This window comes from Ictidomys tridecemlineatus, chromosome 9, assembly GCF_052094955.1.
Source record: "Ictidomys tridecemlineatus isolate mIctTri1 chromosome 9, mIctTri1.hap1, whole genome shotgun sequence".
NCBI classification, from domain to species: domain Eukaryota; kingdom Metazoa; phylum Chordata; class Mammalia; order Rodentia; family Sciuridae; genus Ictidomys; species Ictidomys tridecemlineatus.
Window position 1 is genome coordinate 82,329,888 of NC_135485.1, and position 21,568 is coordinate 82,351,455.

Below are 21,568 nucleotides of genomic sequence, written 5' to 3' on the forward strand. Positions count from 1 at the left end.
CATGTGCCGGGGCTAGATTTACAAACAATTCCAGCATGGTTCCTGCCTTCATAAAGGCTACATTTGAGACAAAATAATAATCAAGAAAACAAATTAATGTAAGATTACATATTATGTGGAGTAATATGAAAAAAACAAGACAAATGCCAAGCTGTGAATCAGTTAAGAAATTGAAAGAATTTTTCTCCTTCCTAAAAATGACTCCAGCTAATTAGATAGAGCAGGACAGAAATATAAACTGTCTCAGACAGGTTGGTACCTTGGTCACATATCTATCCTTGGCAGAACAAATTCATCTTTCACTCAAATCTAAATCCACCACTCCTGGATTGTGGGGTGGAGTGTAGTATGGAGTACAAGAAGAGTACCAAGGACAAAGATTTTAAACTAAAGGCCATGACATAACAACATCATTTTACCATATCAACTTAAGTATTTTAATTACTACCAATTTCTTCATCAATAAATTCAGGACATTCTCTTTTAGTTCTAAAACTCTATGGCACTGTAATGAAAAAAAAAAGCAAATTTAGGACAAAATTTTAAAGGAGGCAAAAAAATGGAGTGACAGAATTGTGAATATCTTGTATTTTTAAAAGTAGGTTAATAAATATTTTATACATAAAGGTAGGAAGCTTTGAGACAGATTATAAAAAAGGCAAAGATGTCAAGTAATTATTATACAAGCTGTAAGAAGGTGAGTACTGTGGCATTTAGAATTGAAGTTAAAAATTTTGGTAGTATGTAACAAAAGGCTATTTTCAAAGGAATCTAATGAAGGAAAATGTCCTTTTCTCATAAGCAACATTCCAACAACTTATAAACTTGGGAAAATAACTATTTATTCCAATAATATTATTTAATTAGTTTAAACTGCACTAAATCTTGATATTGATATTTTAAGTTAAAAATAAATTACTTTTCCATTTAATTAATGATTAAAAGTCACATGCCAAAAACAATCATGACATATAACAAATATTTTCCTTTTTAAAAAAATTCTTTGAATTATAGGTATCTGATCAGTTATTATTTCCCTATGATCAAAGATCTTAGCATTTAAGGTAGCAATTTATATATATATATATATATATATATATATATATATATATATATATATATATATATATATATCCAAATCTAACAGGGTACAGAGAAAATATCATATTTTCTGTGCTGTTCTTTATTTGAAAAAGGATGCCAAGAAAAATTTTAATTCACCTGGAACATACCCCCTAATATTTATATGTAGGTATAAATAGTACTTTCTTCTGCTCTTACATTTTTTCCTCAACTAGCCATGAAAATAAACAGTAATTTGCAGTTCTCTCCCTCCCTCCTCCTCACACCCCATTACCTGGTAATTTTTACTAATTACTTCATAAATTCTCAGAAACATTCAGCTATACTCTTTCCATATGAATGTTAAAATTCAGAACTAAGAAAATAAAGACTTTTGTTTACTAATAGTGTATATAACAATTTTTTTTTCAATTATACATGACTCATACTCAGGCAAACCACTGACTGAAGTCCAGTGTTTACTTAGAAAACAAGTTATCTGGTAGCCACAAATTCCCTAAAGATTGTAGCAGAAATGTGTAAAAGGCTTCAAAATACTTGAAAAAAAATCCCATGGAAGATAAATTAAAATAAACAAACATACTAGAAAGGTGATGATTCTTCAAGTAAACATGACAATCTTATTAAAATGCAATATATGTTTTTCTTCAAAAAGAAAATCTAAGAAGATGAAATAGATACTTTATATAAAATATTTACATATACAATGAAAAAAATCCACTATGGTTAGTAGCCTTTATGGATTTGAAGAACTAGATATTTACATATCTCTCTTTCTGCATCTGTGTGTATGTGTGTATGTGTGTTTTGTATATATTTTTAACAGTTGACAGCTGTTTTAGGGCATACAGAGACGCCAAGCTGAATGAGGGTCTTCATTACTTCAAGATTAGCTATCTAAAGTTTCTATTCATTTTAAGTGTTGTTAGTTGGAAGAGTCATTAGTCACTTCCTTGTCTCATAGAACATCAACATACATTTACATTGTTAATGAACATTTGGGGTAAATGAATTAATGGCACTTTTAAACATTAATTCACTCCTAATAACTCAGTATGTCATAGAAATGTTAGGCTAGGATAAAAATGAAAAGCCTTTTCAGTAAAGGTAACTACTCATTCTGTAAACAATAAAGGATAAAATTAATTTAATTTTTTTTTAATATTTAATGAAATAGACTAAAGAAAAATATGCACTTAAAAAACAGAAAACTGTATTCTCCACTAGGCGTAAAAGCCATAAATAGTATAAAAACTGTATTAAAGTATTTTATGTACATGTAAAATACTTATAGAAGTATGAGCAAATTTATTTAACTTATTTAATGGTGAGTACTGCTTATAGGTATTAATTACATTGAAGACAAATCCTCACTTGAAAAGCTTTCATGCTTGCTTTCGTCCTTACTACTGGGAAAGCTTTCATGCTTACTATTAAAATACTGAAAATAAAATGGTCACATTTTCATATTATCAAATTCTTAAACATCAGGCTGTTGAGTCTTTATGTAAGAAAATATGAAAATAAAAGAATCACAAAGTCATTTTGAAATTCTACTATTTTCATTCAAAACATCAATGGCATTTGCATGATGCAGATATTAAACATATACACACAAAAAATAATAATAAACTCCATAAAAAGGCTTACATTCTAAAGATATAGCCAATATAGTAGTCAACCAATTCTTCAAATTCTCAAAACACAAGCTAATGACATCCCTTGACATTAATATGAACACACACAAAATAATAATTTTATTTTAAGCATAAAACACATATTACTTTTACTAATTTAAGATATTTTAAAATAGACCTCAAAACCTGATATAAGGGATATGATTGCCAGAATGTAGCAACTCTACAGCATGTACCATCAGAGAATGAAAAGTTGTGCTCCATTTGTGTAAAAAAAAAAAAATCATTAAATTTTTTTAAACCTGATATATACATTTCATGAGTTCAAAATTACAAGTAGTCACTGAGTCAATGATTTTAATCAAATATTTAATGATCTACCTAAAACTAAGGATAAAGCTTCAAAAATTCTCACACATTCATTCCTTCTTTTTAAGTATGTTATTACTATCATTGAGTAAACACTAAGGAAGATTTTTGACAGACACATTTGTTAGGTTTTAATAGGACAGACGCTGACTATACTTTTTAACAGTTCACAACTGAATAATTTGAGTATAGATCTTTAGAAGTATGTCAAATTTTCAATTATTTGCAAAAGGAAGAGAAAAACCAAAAAAAAAAAAAAACCTCAGGCAATTATTTTTTAATCCTGAAATAACCTTGCTAAAGCAGTGAAAAATCCCTGTAAAAATCAATACCTTTAAAATATGTTTGAGAAAGGACTCTGCATTTGTATGCTGACTTCATAGTTTATTCTCTTTCCTGCCCCACCCTGAGAATGACAGTGTATTAAACATTTGACTAATGCTTCTGTCTGTAATTCAAAGTAGACTTTTTGTAGCATTCATTAGTGTCAATAGTGTTCTGTAAATATCCAGGAAAAAGTTCTTAAAGTTCTTGAAGTTTCCTGGTGAAAACTGAACCAACAAGGAGGACCAAGCTAACTGGAACCCCTATGCTAGGTTTCCTAGCATTCCTAGACAGCAATTGCATACAAAACTCACCTCCAGACTTGTTTGAATAACTGGACAAGGGGTCAATGCCGACTTCTTGTTCTTCTGGCTGCAGAGGACGTCTAGTTTCAGATAAGGAATGATACACTGTAGAAACTGGACAGCATCACCAAAAGGAACTTCCTAGGAAATAAAAATAAACAAAAAATATTTTTTCTTTCTTTCACTTATGAAAAGGAAGAAATATAAGACTGAAATGATTAAATGAGCATTACAGACATTAACAAGTTTTCCACAGGCTCCAGGGACTGTTACTACACCTTAGTAGGCTTATGCAAAAAAGCAAAAAAAGGTGGCAAAAAATTTCTATTTAAACACATTCTCCCAAAATTTGAACTTCACTTATATCCTTTATTTCAATGTTGAATCACATTCATTTTCAGTAAAATTTTGCACAAACAGCTGAACTGGAAGTTAAAAAACAAGCCCTGTTTTTAAATTTATGGCATCTTTTACTACAAAAACAATACATTCACAATAGAAACCTTCAAAGTACAAAAAATTCAGCAAATGATAATCATTTATACAACTATACTAGCTAGAAACAGCACTGTTACAATTTCCATGTACCATACATACTTTTCTTGTCTTTGTTGTGCATATTTAAAACATATATGTTTTTAATGTGATCCATCATGATAAACACAATGATTTATCATGAGTGTCTTCCTTCCTAGTACAATAAAAATATGTATAAGTTACCATTTCTAATGGATCCCTAGCATCCCATCATGTAGCTATAACAATTTATGCAACCAATATCTTATTAGTAAACAATTAGGATGCTCTCAGTTGTTCAATACCATAAACAACCTCACAGTAAATATCTCTGTGTCAAAACCCATGACCATTTCCTTAAGATACATTCCTGTAAGTATACTTGCTGGATTGTAAAATATATTTGTAAATTAAGATTATACATGTGGTAGAAACTACTATATACTTGAACATGAGAATAAAGAAACCTCAGTACAAATGTGCAAATCTTCCAATTACAGTGGAAGACCACCATTATTTATAGTAACAAGAAAAACTCCAATTGACCAAATTTAACAGCATATAAATACACAACACCTATATATAAGTGATAATGGAAAATGTCACTTACAATATTAAGATGTTATTAAAAATGACCTGAGAGGGGCTGGGGATGTGGCTCAAGTGGTAACATGCTCGCCTGGCATGTGCGGGGCGCTGGGTTCGATCCTCAGCACAACATAAAAATAAATATTAAAAAAAATTTTTAAAAATTGAAAAATAAATATTAAAAAAATTCTATCTTAAAAAAAAAAATTAAAATGACCTGAGAGCTGGGGCTGGGTCTCAGTGGTAGAACACTCGCTTGCAGGTGTGAGGCACGGGGTTCGATCCTTAGCACCACTGATAAATACATAAAGGTATTATGTCCATCTACAACTAAAGAATAGTTTAAAAAAAAAAAGACCTGAGTTTTACTGAGAAGTTGTCTGAGTTGGAGGTTTCTCTTAGAACCTTTGATATCCATGTTGACTGTAAATAGGTCTACGTTTTCCCAAAGAGAGTTATGTACTTATTACTTCCATACATTTTCTAACACCAAAACCATTTAGGTATCCATGAAAGAAAACTGACAAAGTTGTGAATATATATGTACAGCTTTAAATCAAACATCATAATCCCTCAAAATGAGAATTTAAAAAGTTTTAATGTTTATGACAGAGAAAGATTACAAAACAGAAAAATGAGAGAAGGATACTGAACAAAGGGCTAATTATAAAAGATGGAACACAATACATATGACTTTCAGAATATCTTGAAGTCACAAAACATAAGGGCTCTATCAAAACTACCAAAGAATTCTACAAGACATCAATGAATACAAACATTGAATAGTTCTATAAACCTAAATTAGTACAGATGCAGGTCTAAGAATGTTTTTAAGAGGATACAATTAAAAGGGAATAAATATATAAACAAGGACAAAAAAGAGCTACATAAATCCTGACTCCCAGAAAATTTTACTACCAACACTGTATTTCCCTGGGTACATTTAGGCAAAAGAGAGCAGCATACTATCCCCTAAATTTCACCAAAAACCCTAAAAAAGGTTAAAAGAAAGTACATTAAAAAGTACAATGATTCTTGCCCTACTCATTAAATTAAATCTTTACATAACTTTTAGAATTGTGATTATCTAAGCCTAAATCTCAGTAAACAATTTAAAGTAGATGACATGTCATACCAAACTTTGTTATTTGGAGAACGATGACACAACCATTTGTGATTCCAATGTGTTACTTATACATTACAGAGAAGTAGACATCTGAAGGTTTTAAAAATTAAAAGGACAGGAGATTTTGTCTCATATTATTATGGGAATAATCAGGATCAATGAACAGTGATAATAAATTTTAAAACTGTAACTTTAAAATATAAATACAGAATAGATTAAATGTATAGGAGCTCCACCTAGAAAATCAAGTGAAAGATGAAGACAGTCACTTATTTTTAGTATAGTACAGGACCCTGTCCAATTAATATGAAGTTCTAGTGTTTTGCTGAGAAAGGTCACTATTTGTTTAAATATGATAATAAGTGATAAAATTAAGCAATAAACTTAATTTTAATTATAAAATGTTAGTATGATATACTGTCTTCTTCATATTTGAGAAACCAATAAATTGTCTTTTAATACAACATGGAATATTATTTACAAACAGTTCCTAGAACACAAGTATTATTCCTTAGACAACTATTCTAGAGAGTTATTGTATTGGCAGAAGAGACTTAGCACCGAAAAAAAGAATTAAAATGAATCTATATTCTTTACTATTAGAATAATGCAACTAAAATTCTTGATTTATTTACATGATCTCATTTCAAAAATAATTTTATTAAGTACCTTATAAAAGTCTTTGTGTAAAGGAGCAACTGTGAGCACATCTGGCAGGACACACACAGAGCACAAATAAGAAATATATATTTAAAAAAAATATATAAGCATTTTCAAGATATCAATGAATAGAAAAAACAAAATATTTCTACTATTCTATATTTTAGGGATATAGAATGATACAAATAGGCGAAAAAAATTTCATGAAAATCAAGTTCACAGAAAACTAAATTTCAAAATATTCAATATTCAATATAATTTTATTCTGGTAAAACATCTCATAGTTTTAATATGGAGATAAAGTGGCTTGTTTATACTGTTTGCTCATCTTTAGCTCTGATAAAATATTGACAACCCACTCCCTACAAAGTGACTGTAGCAATTTATTTAGCATTATGAGAGACTCCCTATTTCTCCATATCTTCTCTAGCTCTTAGTGGCATGAGCTATTTTAGTTTTTGCCAATTGGAACAGTATAAAATGATATCTCATAGTGGTTTTCATTAGCATCTTCCTGATGACTCTTCAAAATACTTTCATCTTTTGTATCAGTCAAGATTCTCCACAGACATAACTGACAGATGAATAGATAGATACTTGGTATCAAGAGATTTATTATACAGAATTGGTTCACACAGTTACAGAGACTGGCAAGTCCAAAATGCAGGGATGTAAGGCAGGCTGGAGACTCAATGGTACAGTTCAAAGGTTATCACACAAAAAGAGCAGATATAGATAAAATCAAAGCATTATGCTGCAAAACTATTATTGCTGTAGGAAAGATGTTTTGTTGTTGTTCAATTCAGGCCTTCAACCGATTGGATGAGGCTCACTCCTGCTATACTAGAAATAAAACTCAGGGGTGCTTTACCACTGAGCTACATCCTTAGCTCTTTTATTTTGGGAGGTGGGGGTTGTGTTTTAGATTTTGATACAGCAGTGTGCAAGGGTGCCCAGGTTGACCATCAACCTATAATCCTCCTGCCTCAGCCTTCAGAGTTGCTGGAATTACAGGCACGTGCCACCATGCCCAGCTACATGGGCAATCTGTAATTTGCAAGGTCTCAACCAATCAGATGAAGGCGTAAATCGAACACACTCATAGATATACCCAGAATAATGTTTGACTAAATAACTAGCACCCTAAGGCCCAGTAAAGATGACACACAAAATTATCATCACATCTATTTACTGACCATTTAAGTTTTTTTTTAGGTGAGGATAGATGACGCAATATCTTTATTCATTTTTATGTGGTGCTGAGGATTGAACCCAGTGCCTCACAAGTGGAAGGCAAGTGCTCTACCACTGAGCTACAGCCCCAGTCTCCAATTGCTTAATTTTCAACTAAGCTGTCTTTTACTTAATGATATACAGGATATTTTTTTTAATTAAGCAGAACTTATTTTTAAGCTCTTCAAAGATTATTATAAACACAAAGTATCCTAAAAATAACCCACATTAAATCAAAAGCACAAAGTAAAACACTTGTGAATTGGCCAAATTGTGTGTATATACAAATGTGTAACAACAAATCCCATTAATATATACAACTATGGTGCACTAATAAAAATGAGGGAATTAAGCAAAAATAAACTTGTAACACGAAGAATTCTTTTAGGTTATTACTTTGTTTTGAACCATCTGCAATGTTCTGTACATAAGTCATACATATTTTAAACACTATTTTCAAAGTCAAGAAATTATGTATCTTTTTTAAAGTGCCACCACAATACTAAAGTAACTGAAAAAGAAATCAGATCTGCTTAATACAGGAGGTGTCCTAACATACATTGTAACAGGAATCTTTCCAAACAAGTTTACTAAGAAATATCTCCCATTTTTAGTGTTAAAAATAAAACAATCTTCTCATTTAGAAAAATCAAGGTATTATTTGAGTAGTTAAGTCCATTATTCCCAATTTTATACTTTCTTGTCTTCACTTAGTAATTGGAAATTCATGATATAAGAACAAATTTATTATAGTATAAAACTCTTAGGAACAAATTATAAATATTCCAGTTTTAAAATAAATAAGTGTTTTCCTTCCTAAAATGTAAACATCCAGTAAATAAAACATACATTATTATTCTAGGTATAGCAACACCAGTAACTCACATATTTAAGAGGTGTATTTTTGGTATATTTAAAGTTTTTGTTTATCTTAATACAAAGCACTTCACCAGGAGAAAGAACCAACCCATTATTACTTAAAAAAATACTATTCCTTCATTCAGTTTTCTTATTTGAGTAGAAAATCATTAATTTTTGTAGAATTTTGGCTATAAGGCCAGGTCACAGGAAAGTTCTGAAACATTTCAAAGTCATTTGGCCAAAGAACAGTGTTTTCTTGAGACTTCATGGCAGTCATTATCACTTTGTGCTTGAAGGCATTCCTCAACAAATTTCTTTACTACAGTCTTCAGAGTAAAAGGACAGCATCTGGGCTCACAGAAGGGGTTGCTTCCAGTTGGAGCACCAACCAGCAGAGGATTCTTGCAGGCATTCTGCATGCAATACTACTGCTGAAGCTGTCTAAGAGACTGATTTTCTCCATGTCAGCCTCCAGCTTAAGCTGCTCCACCATGCACTGCAGGTTGCTCATACAACCCCAGAAGACATGGCAGTGGCAGCACAGGCTCTGAGGTCAACTGAGCAGAGCTGGCCTCCTGAATGTACATTATTATTGTCAGTAAATTGATATAACCTTTCATTCCAAGAGAAATTCAAATGTCCCCTTGGAAAGACCAGCTATTCTTCAAGATAGGAAGCTTTGTCTGAAAAGGGTTGTAGTCAAGGACCTATCAATCTTATGTCCAACAGCCAAAGTTTGAATTGCCTAATGTGCCACCCAAAGCTAGAGAAATCTGAGAGTACAGATGGTTTTTTTAAAAATAAATCAAGGTGGGTGGAGTCCTGGCTCAGTGGTAGAGCACTTGCCTGGCATGTGTGAGGCCCTGGGTTTCGATTCTCAGCACCACATATAAATAAATAAAACAAAAGATTTATTGACAACTAAAAGTAGAGAAATATAAAGAAAGAAGAAAAGAAAGAAATAGAGAAAGAGAGAGAAAGAAAGAAAGAAAGAGAGGGATATGTAATGATTTTAATGTAGTTCTAAAAAATCAAAAGTAAAATGTACATTAAATTATCAGTCATGCCCACTTCAAATGGCCCCCACAGTTATAGCAAATTATATTCCAGGGTACATTCTGAAAATTATCTAAAGAAAAACAAATTTTCCCTTTGAAATTCTGATGCAATGACTGCTAGATTATATTCTTCAACAAGAAAGAAAGAATTCTGGTGAAATTTTGCTCAAAAAATATTATTAAGTCAGTGGAATCTATTGAATAAACTATCATCGCTTGTTTCTGTGCTAAGAACCTTTTAGAGTATTGATGATTACTAATTTACTGAATGCTTGCTAAATGCTATACTCTGGGTTTAATGACTATTAGCATATTTAATGTTCTCAGCAATCTTATCAACCATGGATAACTTTTACCTGGGTGGAAACAAGCTAGCCAGTTAAGCACCTGGCCCCAAGGTCAGACTGGCTACTTATTTTAAAGTTTATTTTGAGACACTTTTCCTAGATTCTTACTGTGTACAATGGCATTGAGAAACATTAGAAAATAGAGAGAAGGACAGAGGCAACATTCTAGCTGGCTTGACACAATTTTTGGAAGGTGGAATATAGAAAATATACAGACTACACAATGAAAGGCATAATGTCACAGCAGAGGAACGACATTTGCTATAATGCTAAGTCTTAAGAGGTCAAGGGGTAAACACAGGGGAATAGAAAGACTTCCGAGAGAAAGGGAGTATCTACCACAGGCTTTGAAGAAAGTAAAGTTCTGACAAGCACAGATGGGCAGAGAGCTCATCAGAGGTCAACTGAAGAAAGATTGTTCCAAAGGCAGCAAAATGGACAACAAAATAGTAAATGTCTCTGTTAGCAACTGGAAAATCTGCAGTGAAAAAAAGGCAGGTGCAAAACAGTCATATCATATGAAATGCAAATTATTAACAATAAAGCTTTACATCTAAATAGCATTTTGCAGTTTACAAAAACTTTCACGTATATCCTGCATTCTCAATGGGTGTTATATTGTTCCTGAAGGGACAAAAATTGGTACATGGAGTAGGGTGGGGAATCTTGGATAATACAATGGTTTATGGCCCTCAAATAGGTTAAAATACAAAAAAAAACCCAGATACATAATATATCCATAGTATAAAAATTTCATGAGGGAGGGAGGGAGGGAGAAGGATTCAGGAAATTTTTTTCTAAAAGGGCAGTTTAGGGAAGCAATGATTTAAAAAATAAAAAAAGGTTTAGAAATATTCACATATCCTACACCTCATTAAATCATCTCATCTATCTAGAGGGTAAAGCAGGGCGTCTTTCCCCTTTTTAGAAAGCATATAAGGCAGAACTGAAAGAGTTAAGTGGACAAATAGAGGCGGGGAAAACAGTTCACAGAAGCACACATTCTACACAAATATAGTCAGATTGATATATATATATATATTCATTATATAGCCTTTATATATCTATGACAAATATATATAAGACCAATAAAATAATGTGCAGCTTCACTAATAAAGAAATGTTTACAAAAACAAGAATTTTCTCCATCACATTTGCAAAACAAAAAAGGAAGATAACAAAGAATGTGCATTAAACCAGATAATTAACTCTGAGACATACACATTTTCAAGGCACAATAATGATCCGAATTAAAAATGCAAGGCCCTGTACAGTAGCACATGCCTGTGGCATCAGTACTCAGGAGACTAAGTAAGGATGACTGGTGGAACCCGAAAGTTTGAGGTAGGTCAGCCTGGGTAACATAGTGGGGGTGAGAGTGGGGGAAGGAGAATACAGCAATTTTATTGCTAGGAATTTATGACACTGATGTAACTTCTAGCCAAATCTATGCAGAAAAATGTTGACTATAATAGTTAAAAAAAACTATAGGCAATCTAAATGTTCAATAAAGGATTGGTTTTATAAATTATGGTGACTTAGAAATGGAATAATAAGTAAACATAAAAATCTAAATGCACTTAGACCACAATGTATACAGCATATGAAATCTGCAAGTAACAGAATAAATATAGTGTAACCCCATCATTTTCTAAAAATATGTAAATTTAAGTTTGCTACATGGTAGAATTTCTGGACATTCAAGAAACCAACAAATCATGAAGAGAGTGTGTTTTTACATATCAGGATGCTTCAGAGAAAATCATGATATAGTCCTAAAAACATTAAACTACAAATCCATTAAAATGACTTGCTTAAGTTCATACATTTGGGAAGCAGAATTGGATAAAATTATATTATTTTGGCTCAAAATCCATTGTTTCTTATTACTTTAGAAAGCTTACTACTACTCAAAAATCAATTTTGGTTATTAAATATAATAATGTCTATGGTTCTATAATAACTACTGAAGTGTATGTCCTCCCATAGCTTCTCAGTACCTTTTATGATTTGCTCACACCTACCTTTCTAATTTCTTTCATGTCTTTTTTTTCTAGTAACATGTAAAGTAAAGAGTCTTGTTTTTCCTTGATCCTCTTAATATACATATCAATAAGATGTAAGTAAGCACTGCAATATTTTGTGGAAAAGCCAAGTAGTTACTCAGACCTCTATGATAACAAGGGGAAAAATATTTAATAATACATTAAACTTCAAATAAGACAGTGCTAATTCAAAACGTTAGAAACAAAGAGCTGCCCCATCATCAGCTTATATATCTTTTGGCCTCCAATTTTTAAATATACTGGACATTTTCATCCATATATCTATCCTTCTTGGACATCCCTTAATTTAAGCCAATATTATCTGGATCACTCTTGAAACATGACAAGATGCCCCATCACTCTTCTCTTAGTCCTTTCAATCTCTTCAAAAAAGATCACTATAGATAGATATTTAATTTTTGAAACAATGAATCGAAATATATGAATATCCTTACTGAAAAATTCTTCAATGAGTTACCACTCAAGGGTTTAAATTTCTAATGAAATCTACAAGATCCTATGTGGCTGTTGGCCACAGATGTGGCTTCTCTCACCAGGGTCCCTGGGCTCCCACCCACACTATTTGTGATTTGCAACAAAGGAGTCTTCAGGGCTTTTACAAAAGTTTTGTCCTCAGCCTGCAATGTCTTCTATTCTTCTTGAAGAACAAAATAAAAATTTCACTTCTTTTTTGAAACCTTTCTTGATACTACTCTCCCCCACCAACCATTACTTTGGTTAAATTACTTGTGGGTCCTGTCTTTCCATCACTCTATATATGTGGGTGAGAGGAGAGGGTGGGTAGGAAAAAAAGGGGGGGAAAGAGGGTGTTTTCATATAAAAAAGTATAAATATATATGGTTTACTGCCACCTCTAAATTTATGAGTACAAGGAATATGCCTAACACCACACTTGCACACAGATGACACTTAATATCAATGTGGGGGAGAAAAGTTAAACAGAATTATTCTCAGCAGGTCAGAATGCCACAAAGATGCTTCCCAAATGAGCATGAATCAGATGAAAGATTAATTATGCATTCCTACTTTTAACAAATCTAGTTTGCTTTAAATATGGATAAAAATTGATCCATCATAAAAAGCATAATTTGATAGGAATGAGTGTACAAAGATACTAAAATACAAACCACCGGGTGGGGTACGAGGGAGGAAGTGGAGACTTACAACTGAATTCATCAGCAAAGGAAAAATAACTAGAGTTCATTTCTCGGCAGAAGCAGTAACCACGATCATACTTAAGTGACAGGATGAAAATATAATATTTTAAAAGGAGTAAATCTGGGAAGAATTAACCCTTTCTCTTAAACTCTCTTCATTCTCTCATTTCCCCAAGGCATTCCTGTTATGTATTAAAATTAGGCACAAAATACATTTCTTTAGAAAATAAGTGGAGAAAAAATTCCCACAATTATTTCCCAAGTTCTTAAGCATTCTCAAATTTTATATATGAGTATATATATATATATATATATATATATATATATATATATACACATACATATATATTTTTTTTAATTCAGGAGTTTATTCCTTTTCTAAATGTGTTTTTCTCTACAATCAAGAGATAAAACATTTAAGATTGAGTACTAGCTTACTTGACGAGTTAATGCTGACATATAAAGAAGGCAAAAACATCTGCCTGGAACCTAAGTGAAAAGTCAATATCATTAATTAAATTCAAAATCTTAAATTGTTTCCTGATTAACTGACAGCTACTGAAGTTAAAGAACTTCTATCCCAGGGTCTGGCATATCAACTACTAACAAGGGAGACTGGAAGGGGAGGATGATAAACTGGTGAAGCAATAGGGAAACCAACTCAATCTCTGATTTTTAAGGAACAAAGCAAAATCCAAGTGTTGGGGTGATGGGCGGGAATCCAAGTCTCTTCTGCCATGATTAAAACCACTTTCCTTTCTGAAAAACATTTTAGTAAGAAACTACTGGTGATACATTAGATTGAACAAATTTACTAACATGGAATACATTTTGATATGTCCACAGGCCTTTAGTGCTTAACAGCCTGCTCACCTATGAGCATAAAGTTTATTGAGATAGTAATCCTTCTGGATTTTGGTTTCTCTGTAGTACTATGCTTACATTTTTGTACTTTTGTTTCTAGAATAATTCAAAAACAGACAAATCCGTTTCCCTAGGAAGTCTGCCTGTTTCTTTCTCTACCTACACATATAATGTCTACATGTCCTCATTTTCCTTTATTTTAAATCTTCAAAAAAAAAATGGTCCTTCTAAAATATAAGGTGATTTTTCTCTTTAACCTATATAAGTAGGATCAACACTATTTCCTGAAACCTGTGATGGGGTTTCCTACAGCGAAAGCAAGGGGAGACAGATGGGACAATAAACATATTGTAATCTCTCCTCCCTAAAAGAAGCCAAGAAATCAAAAAATCACTTGTTTGACTACAGAAATATGGTTCAAATTAATATCCAATAGTTGTACTATTCTAGAATTAGTACAATGACACATAATTAAATAGCTTCCATTTGGAAATTTCTATCATTCAGGATGCAAAAACATTGTTTCTAACACAAAAAAAAAGACTAATTTAATCAGAGCCCAAAATTTTAAATTACTGAAAAAGGTCCAAATTTTTTTCATTAAAAAAAACACCAGATACATAAAAGGATATTATTTCATGCCTTTGCTATCTAAATCTTATGAAATGTATATGTGTATAAATCAATGGATAAGAAAATTTAAACCAGAACAGAAAATCTGATTTAGATTCAAATTAACATCTTCTTTTTACCTATTCCTTTTGGCAGTACTTGCAAAATCTGAAGCGACAAACTATCACTTCATTATCTTCCCACAAGATACTGGATTTTCTCTAACACTTCACAATGCTTCTGAGATAGCATATCTGACATAACACCTCTGCTTCTCTCCAGCATTTAATAAGATAAAGAAAAGGCAGAAAGAGAAGAGACAATGTGTCACAAGTGCAACAATCCAACCCTTATGAACATTCAAATTAACTATAAAATGTAAATCATTTTAACATTTTCCCACATTGGCAACTCACACAATCTAAGTTCCTGCTTCTCTTTAAAGAAATGAATACTCTAGAGTCCCTTTATTCATCTCATAGAGGTCGGAGGGGAGGGGAGGGGGCATGGAGTTATTAATGATGGTGGAATGTGATGATCATTATTACCCAAAGTACAGGTATGAAGACACGAATTGGTGTGAAAATATTGTGTATACAACCAGAGATATGAAAAATTGTGCTCTATGTGTGTAATAAGAATTGTAATGCATTCTGCTGTCATATAAAAATTAAAAAAAAGAAATGAATACCCTTGCTATAGGGTCAATCAATGAATGATAGAGTACTAATACTACTTAAGTTAAAATATAACTAAAACAAAGCATAGTAATTCAAATCTCAAGTAGTTCACGCTTATTGTTTCAAATTTTGTTAATTAATTAAAGCTGAGTAATAAAATGTTGTCTTTGAAGGTTATTTCTATTTTTTACCTAGATGGGATTCCTCAAAGATAAATCATTAAATGCCAAGTTTTTAAATCACCCAAGTACTCAATATCAAATTTCCCTGTGTTAACAAAATTTAAACTTTGCTCAGGACTTTCATTAAAATGAAGATGCAATTATTTAGCTTACCTGCTTCATAAAAATGCCCAGATATGTGGGTAGTTACTTATCCACAAAAACATGCAAGATTTTCAGAGGAATGTGTAAGAAATGAAATATGGAGAGAAAAAAGGTTGCATACTTCTCTCCAACCAAAACCAACAAGTTTATTCAACTGTTCCTTAGTGTCAGAGTGCTTGGGTACAAAAATTCAGAGGGCAAGGAGCAGGCCCACTATGGACTTCTATGGCATCATCATAGCTTATTAAATCCTGGTTGAAAGGCATCTGACAATAGCTAAAAAATTCAATGTTCACTTGAATGTGAAATTATGTGCCTTGTACCTTACAATTTCAGCAGTGCCATGTGTTCTGTGATAGTTAAGGGCCTGTCAATGTTTCCATTATAAACTCTGGTTTTCAGAGGTTTCTATCTTGGCCTATAAAAATAGACTCCGGTCTGTAACTTGGCATCCTAAGTACTCATATCAGCCCAAGGGAACATTTTTTGTTCCAAAGATTAAAATAAAAATCTGTTTAGTAGTTTTAAGTTAACAGGGTGTAAAAAAAACTGAAGGGGGGGGGCAGTAGATAGTGTTTTTAAAAACACACCCCAAAAACCCAATACTGTCTCACTACTGCTTCATTTTAAATTTTCGGATGATTAACACAAAATAAACCAATGACACTGTGTAAATTAAAAACCTTAAAATAGCTTAAATTGAAGACATTATTGCTGTTACTTAAAAAAAAGTCATAAATTTTTAAACAACTATTTAAGTTGTATCTCAATAATTCCCATGTTTAAGGGTTGTCCACATAACCATTAACATAATAAATCAAAATCATTCCAGAGGTAACTTTGTATACATGTAAAAATGTATTTTTAAATTAATGACTATATGTAGATATATTTCAGATTATCGGAGACAATCTTCAATGCTATTTTCAATGAATTCAAGAAATTTCTCAGACATACTACAATTTGAAACTGCGAAGGAGACCTTTACAAACTGCTCACGAAACACACAAAATGATGTTCTTCGATTATTTTTCTAGCTTATCACAAATGTTTTCTTTAAAAATATAACACTAAAACACTGCTGTATCTTCAAAAAACTATATATTTTCCAAGAAACTTCTGTTAAAAGTAATAAAAACTATAAAATCTGCAAAGAAAATTATTTGGATATAGCCATAAAAATTATGAGTATGTACACACTGCTGGCCCTCTATCAGTGGGTTTTGCATCCATGAACTCTACTCTCTATGAATAGAGGACATTTGAGAAGAAAAACATTGTACCTTTATTAAACATTAAAGTCCTTTTTTCTTGTCATTATTCTCTAAACAATATTACAAACTGTTTACATAGCATTTAGATGGGTGTAAATATTATCTAAAGTATAAAGGAAGATGTTTGTCGATCTTATGAAAATAATACACCATTTCATAGAAGGTATTTGAAAATATACACATTTTGGTATCTACCTAGAGTCCTGGAATGAATTCCCTATGGATACCAATGGATAACTGTATTGTGTTAAAATTGTTTTTTCTATTGTGGTAAAATACAAGACATAAAATCTATGTTTTATTTAACAATATAGCTCAGTAGCACCCAAATGCATCCATAATGTTGTGCAAACATCACCACCATCCACCCATTATTTTTATTGTGTAAATCAAACTCTGTACTCAATTCCCCATTACACTTCTTCCACTTTATGTCTGTATGAATTTTTACTATACTCTAAGTGCCATATACCAGTGGAATTATATAGTATTTATCTTTATTGGCTTACTTCATTTAATGAATCAATGTTCATTCATGCTGTAGTACATGTCAGAATTTTCTTTAAGGTTGAATAATGTTCCATCGTAAGGATTTATGCTTTGCTTATCTATTTATCAATCCATCAATGAACACTTGGGCTTTCTTCAACATTTTTGCTATTGTGAAAAATGCTGATATGAACATGTGTACACAATTATCGCTTTGAGACCCCATTTTCAATCTTCTTGTATACCCAGAAGTGGAATTGTTACATGCCATGATTTGAATATGGTTTATTCCTTCCACAGCTCAGGCTGAAATTTGACCACCACTGTAGCAGGGTTGGGAAGTAGGGTATAATGGGAGGTGTTCGGGTCAAGAAAAATTAATACCCTCTCTCCAAAATGAGGTTTTTGCCTTTTCGGACTAGAGCCACCTCTTGTGTTTTATCTCTTCTATCTTTCATCTCACCATATGTGAGTGCCCGAGTTTGAACTACTTTCTAGCCTCCAGAGCAATAAGCCAAAATAATCTTCTATTCAATATAAATTACCCAATATCCAGTCTTCTATTAGAACAGCCGAACTGGCTAAGCGCTGACATCATAGGAAAATACTACTTTCGGTTTTGTTAAGGAATCATACTCTTTTCCATTGAAACAGTACCATTTTATATTCTCACTAAAAGTGCACAAAGGTGGGTTCCAACTTTTCCATAACCTTGTAAAACTTGTTAATCTCTTTTTTAAAGTTTTTTGGATAGTAGCTAATGTGTGAGAGGTAACTCAGTGAAGTTTTGATTCACCGTTCCCTAAAGACCAGTGATGATAAGCCTTCATGTGTTTATTTCCATTTGTATACTTTGAGAAAATTAGGAGTCTTGTATGAACTATGAATATCAATCCTTATCAGATAAATTTTTTTCAAAGATTTTCTCCATCTTGTGAGCTATCTTCCCACTCAGTTTCTTTTTGATGAATAAAATTTTTGGATTTCCAAGTAGTCCTATTTGTCTTCTTGATGCAGCCTAAGACTTTTGTATCATACTAGAGAACGAAGCCAAATATAATGTTGTGAATCTTCTATCCTGTGTTTATTCTAACAGTTTATAGCTTTAAATCTTACATTTAGTTTAATGGTCCATTTGGAAATAATTTTTGCATATAGTATTAGGTTAAGGATTCAATTGCTTTACTTTGTATTTGGATATCCATTTTTCCAATCCAAATTCTTGAAGAGACTCTTTCTCCACTGAATGGTCCCGACATCCTTGTCAAAAATCACTAGACTTTTATGTGAGAGTTTATTTCTGGACTATCAAGTCCATTGTCTATATTTGTCCTTATGTTTTGATTATGTATCATAGCTTTCAAATATGTTTTGAAATGAGGAAGTGTGATTCTTCTATCTTGTTTATTGTCAAGATTAGCTTGACTATTCAGGGTCCTTTAAGAGTCCATATGAATTTTAGAATAGGCTTTTCTATTTCTGCAAAATCATCATTGTGATTTTCATAGGGAAATCGAACTAAAATTGATTTGGGTAGTACTGACTTTAATTCTTCTAATTTGTGATAATGGGATGTGTTTCTATTTATTTATGCGTTCTTTAATTATTCTTCCAGCAACATTTTGTATTTTTAGTTGTATGACTCAGGTTTGCTTTTGTGCTAGGGATTAAACCCTGGGCCTTCCACATACTAAAAGCACCTATATAAGCCCAGCCCTAAAATTTTGTTTTACAACCGGGGCTTTGCTATCAGATAACCATAATCCCTCACACAATTTCTCATTAAATTCAACAAGACCAATAATCTCAATTTCTGAAATAGTATGCAAGACAATTAACAATTATTCTTGATTTGTAAATGCCTCATAAAACCACCCATAACTTGAATTTCCTTTCATTTTTATTATTCAAGTTCTCAACTACTGAATTAACATTTTTGTAAATATGATTATTTGTTTCATCATTATTAAAAAAATAGAATCCAACTGCTAGGTACCATTATCATATATTATAGAAATTAAACAATTGTTAATGTTAAACTTTCTCTAAGACTTCTCCTCCCTTTCCCTTTCCTTTCAACAGGGTCCAGTTGCATGGTTAAGGAATGATAAACAGACTGCTGGCATTCTTCTACAATATTTCACATCTTCAAATATTATTTAAGTACAAAATAAATTTTCTCGGTCACCTTATCCATAATATTCCAGCGTCACTGTTTCTATTAGGTCCCAGAGAGAACATCTTTTATTAATCCTACAATTAAATGATTCAGCAGCCAACCACACTATCTTTGCCTTTTAACAGTTCCAATCAGTAGCAGATCTAGGTGGAATCAACAGCAGCAGGGGGCTTTAGGAAGCAAAACAATACAAAAACAGTAGGAATCTTTACTAGAATACAGTCATTGATACAAGGAAACATTATAGGCTATTTTAATCCAAATTAGCCTAAGGTATTATTGGCTGTTTTTTATAATCAGAAGTGAAATAAAGAGGGCAACTTTTAAATATCTGAAGACAGGATAAATTTGAAACAAAATAAATTTTTATTTAGTAAGGTTAAAATTAAAAGGTACTGTTCTCAAAATGAATCCTTTCAGTCTCAGAAGGGTCATTACTTCTGTTTTTGTTAGTTAGCACCCATTTAGCTGACAAATTAAAGCCCTCCTTACCTCCTACTGCTACCATACCAAACCAATTTCATTATCATATATTTATAGAAATTAAAGCATCTCAGAGAATAACTGGCAATGTTCCTACTCCTCTTAAAAAACATTTAATATTTTACCAGCAACATCAGGACATTCTTAAAATGTAATTTAGTAAACTGTCCCTTTTTCTTTTCCATTTTCCAATTTTTGTATGGGTGGTAGTTAAGTGCTATATCTGGTGCCACTCAATAGCATTCAGGTAACACAGTGATTTATTTACGGGAGAAAGCAAAAGTCAATGGTAATTTGATGTGATGACTACACATTTTAACTACACAAAAATTCACAAATGGAAATGTTACCATAGTAACAACCTGATAAGCTGATTTCATGATATAATTCTATAAATGTTTACTGTAATAAGTGTGATATCTACAAAACCACAATTCTCCCATTTCCTCACTCTGCTCAGAAGAACAACATGTGAGGAATGCAGTTCACAAGTTTACATCCTTGTTAAATTATTTTACTTCTTAAATTGTACAACCCCCCCAAAAATATAAAATTAAAAAGGCAGAATTAAAAAATTATATAACTAGATATTTTTATTTTAGCCTATTATTTTTGGCTAAAAATAAAAATATCTAGTTATAGAATTCTGTATTTGACATATTCCAACCTGGAGAATTATAATTTCACACACTGGTAGAAAACAAATGTACCTGGTGGCAATCATTTATTTCTATGTCTGAAATACTTCCAAAGTTATTCAGCAACAAGCCTACATTATTTAAAAATATAGAGAAAACAAAGCAAAATCATTGTGCATCTTGTAATTATTAAGTGTTAATAAAAATATTATCTATGTACAAACTAACAATTGCTTACAAGATGCTTTTCATAAGAACATTTCTGGACACCTTGTATTATTGGTAAGGGAAGAAAATGCATTAAACAAACACTGCAGGAAAAATAAGTTGTCATCACTTTGTCTCTTCACATAACAAAAAAGTCACCTTATGATTTTAAAGCTATGAATATAAAAACAATTTACACTGAAAAATTATGCAGTTTTTCTAAGGTAATATAATGAAAAGGGAATATGTACATGTGTGTACATATATCAGTCAAGTTACAAAATACACATTTAAAATAATCACCTATTGAAATATAAATTTATAGGGAAATCTAATAAGGCTCTCCGAATGCTTTTAAATTATTCTACTGAAACTTTCTTTGGACAGTAACAATATAACTTTGGTTATTAATTCTTTAAACTACTTCAAAGAATGGAGTTTTTATTATTATCAAGTGGTAATTTCTTTTCCATACCCAATCTGTAC

The 21,568-nt window shown here is 31.8% G+C and overlaps 1 long non-coding RNA gene across 2 annotated transcripts in view; it reads right to left on the reverse strand.

Annotated features, from left to right (window-relative positions):
- The window catches only part of LOC144366844 (uncharacterized), a 132,043-nt gene that overhangs the window by 76,756 nt on the left and 33,719 nt on the right, over nt 1-21,568 (reverse strand). For both annotated transcript variants that reach the window (XR_013425989.1, XR_013425988.1), the window contains exon 2: nt 3,728-3,859. This is a non-coding gene — a long non-coding RNA (uncharacterized LOC144366844). The remainder of the gene's footprint in view (nt 1-3,727; nt 3,860-21,568) is intronic.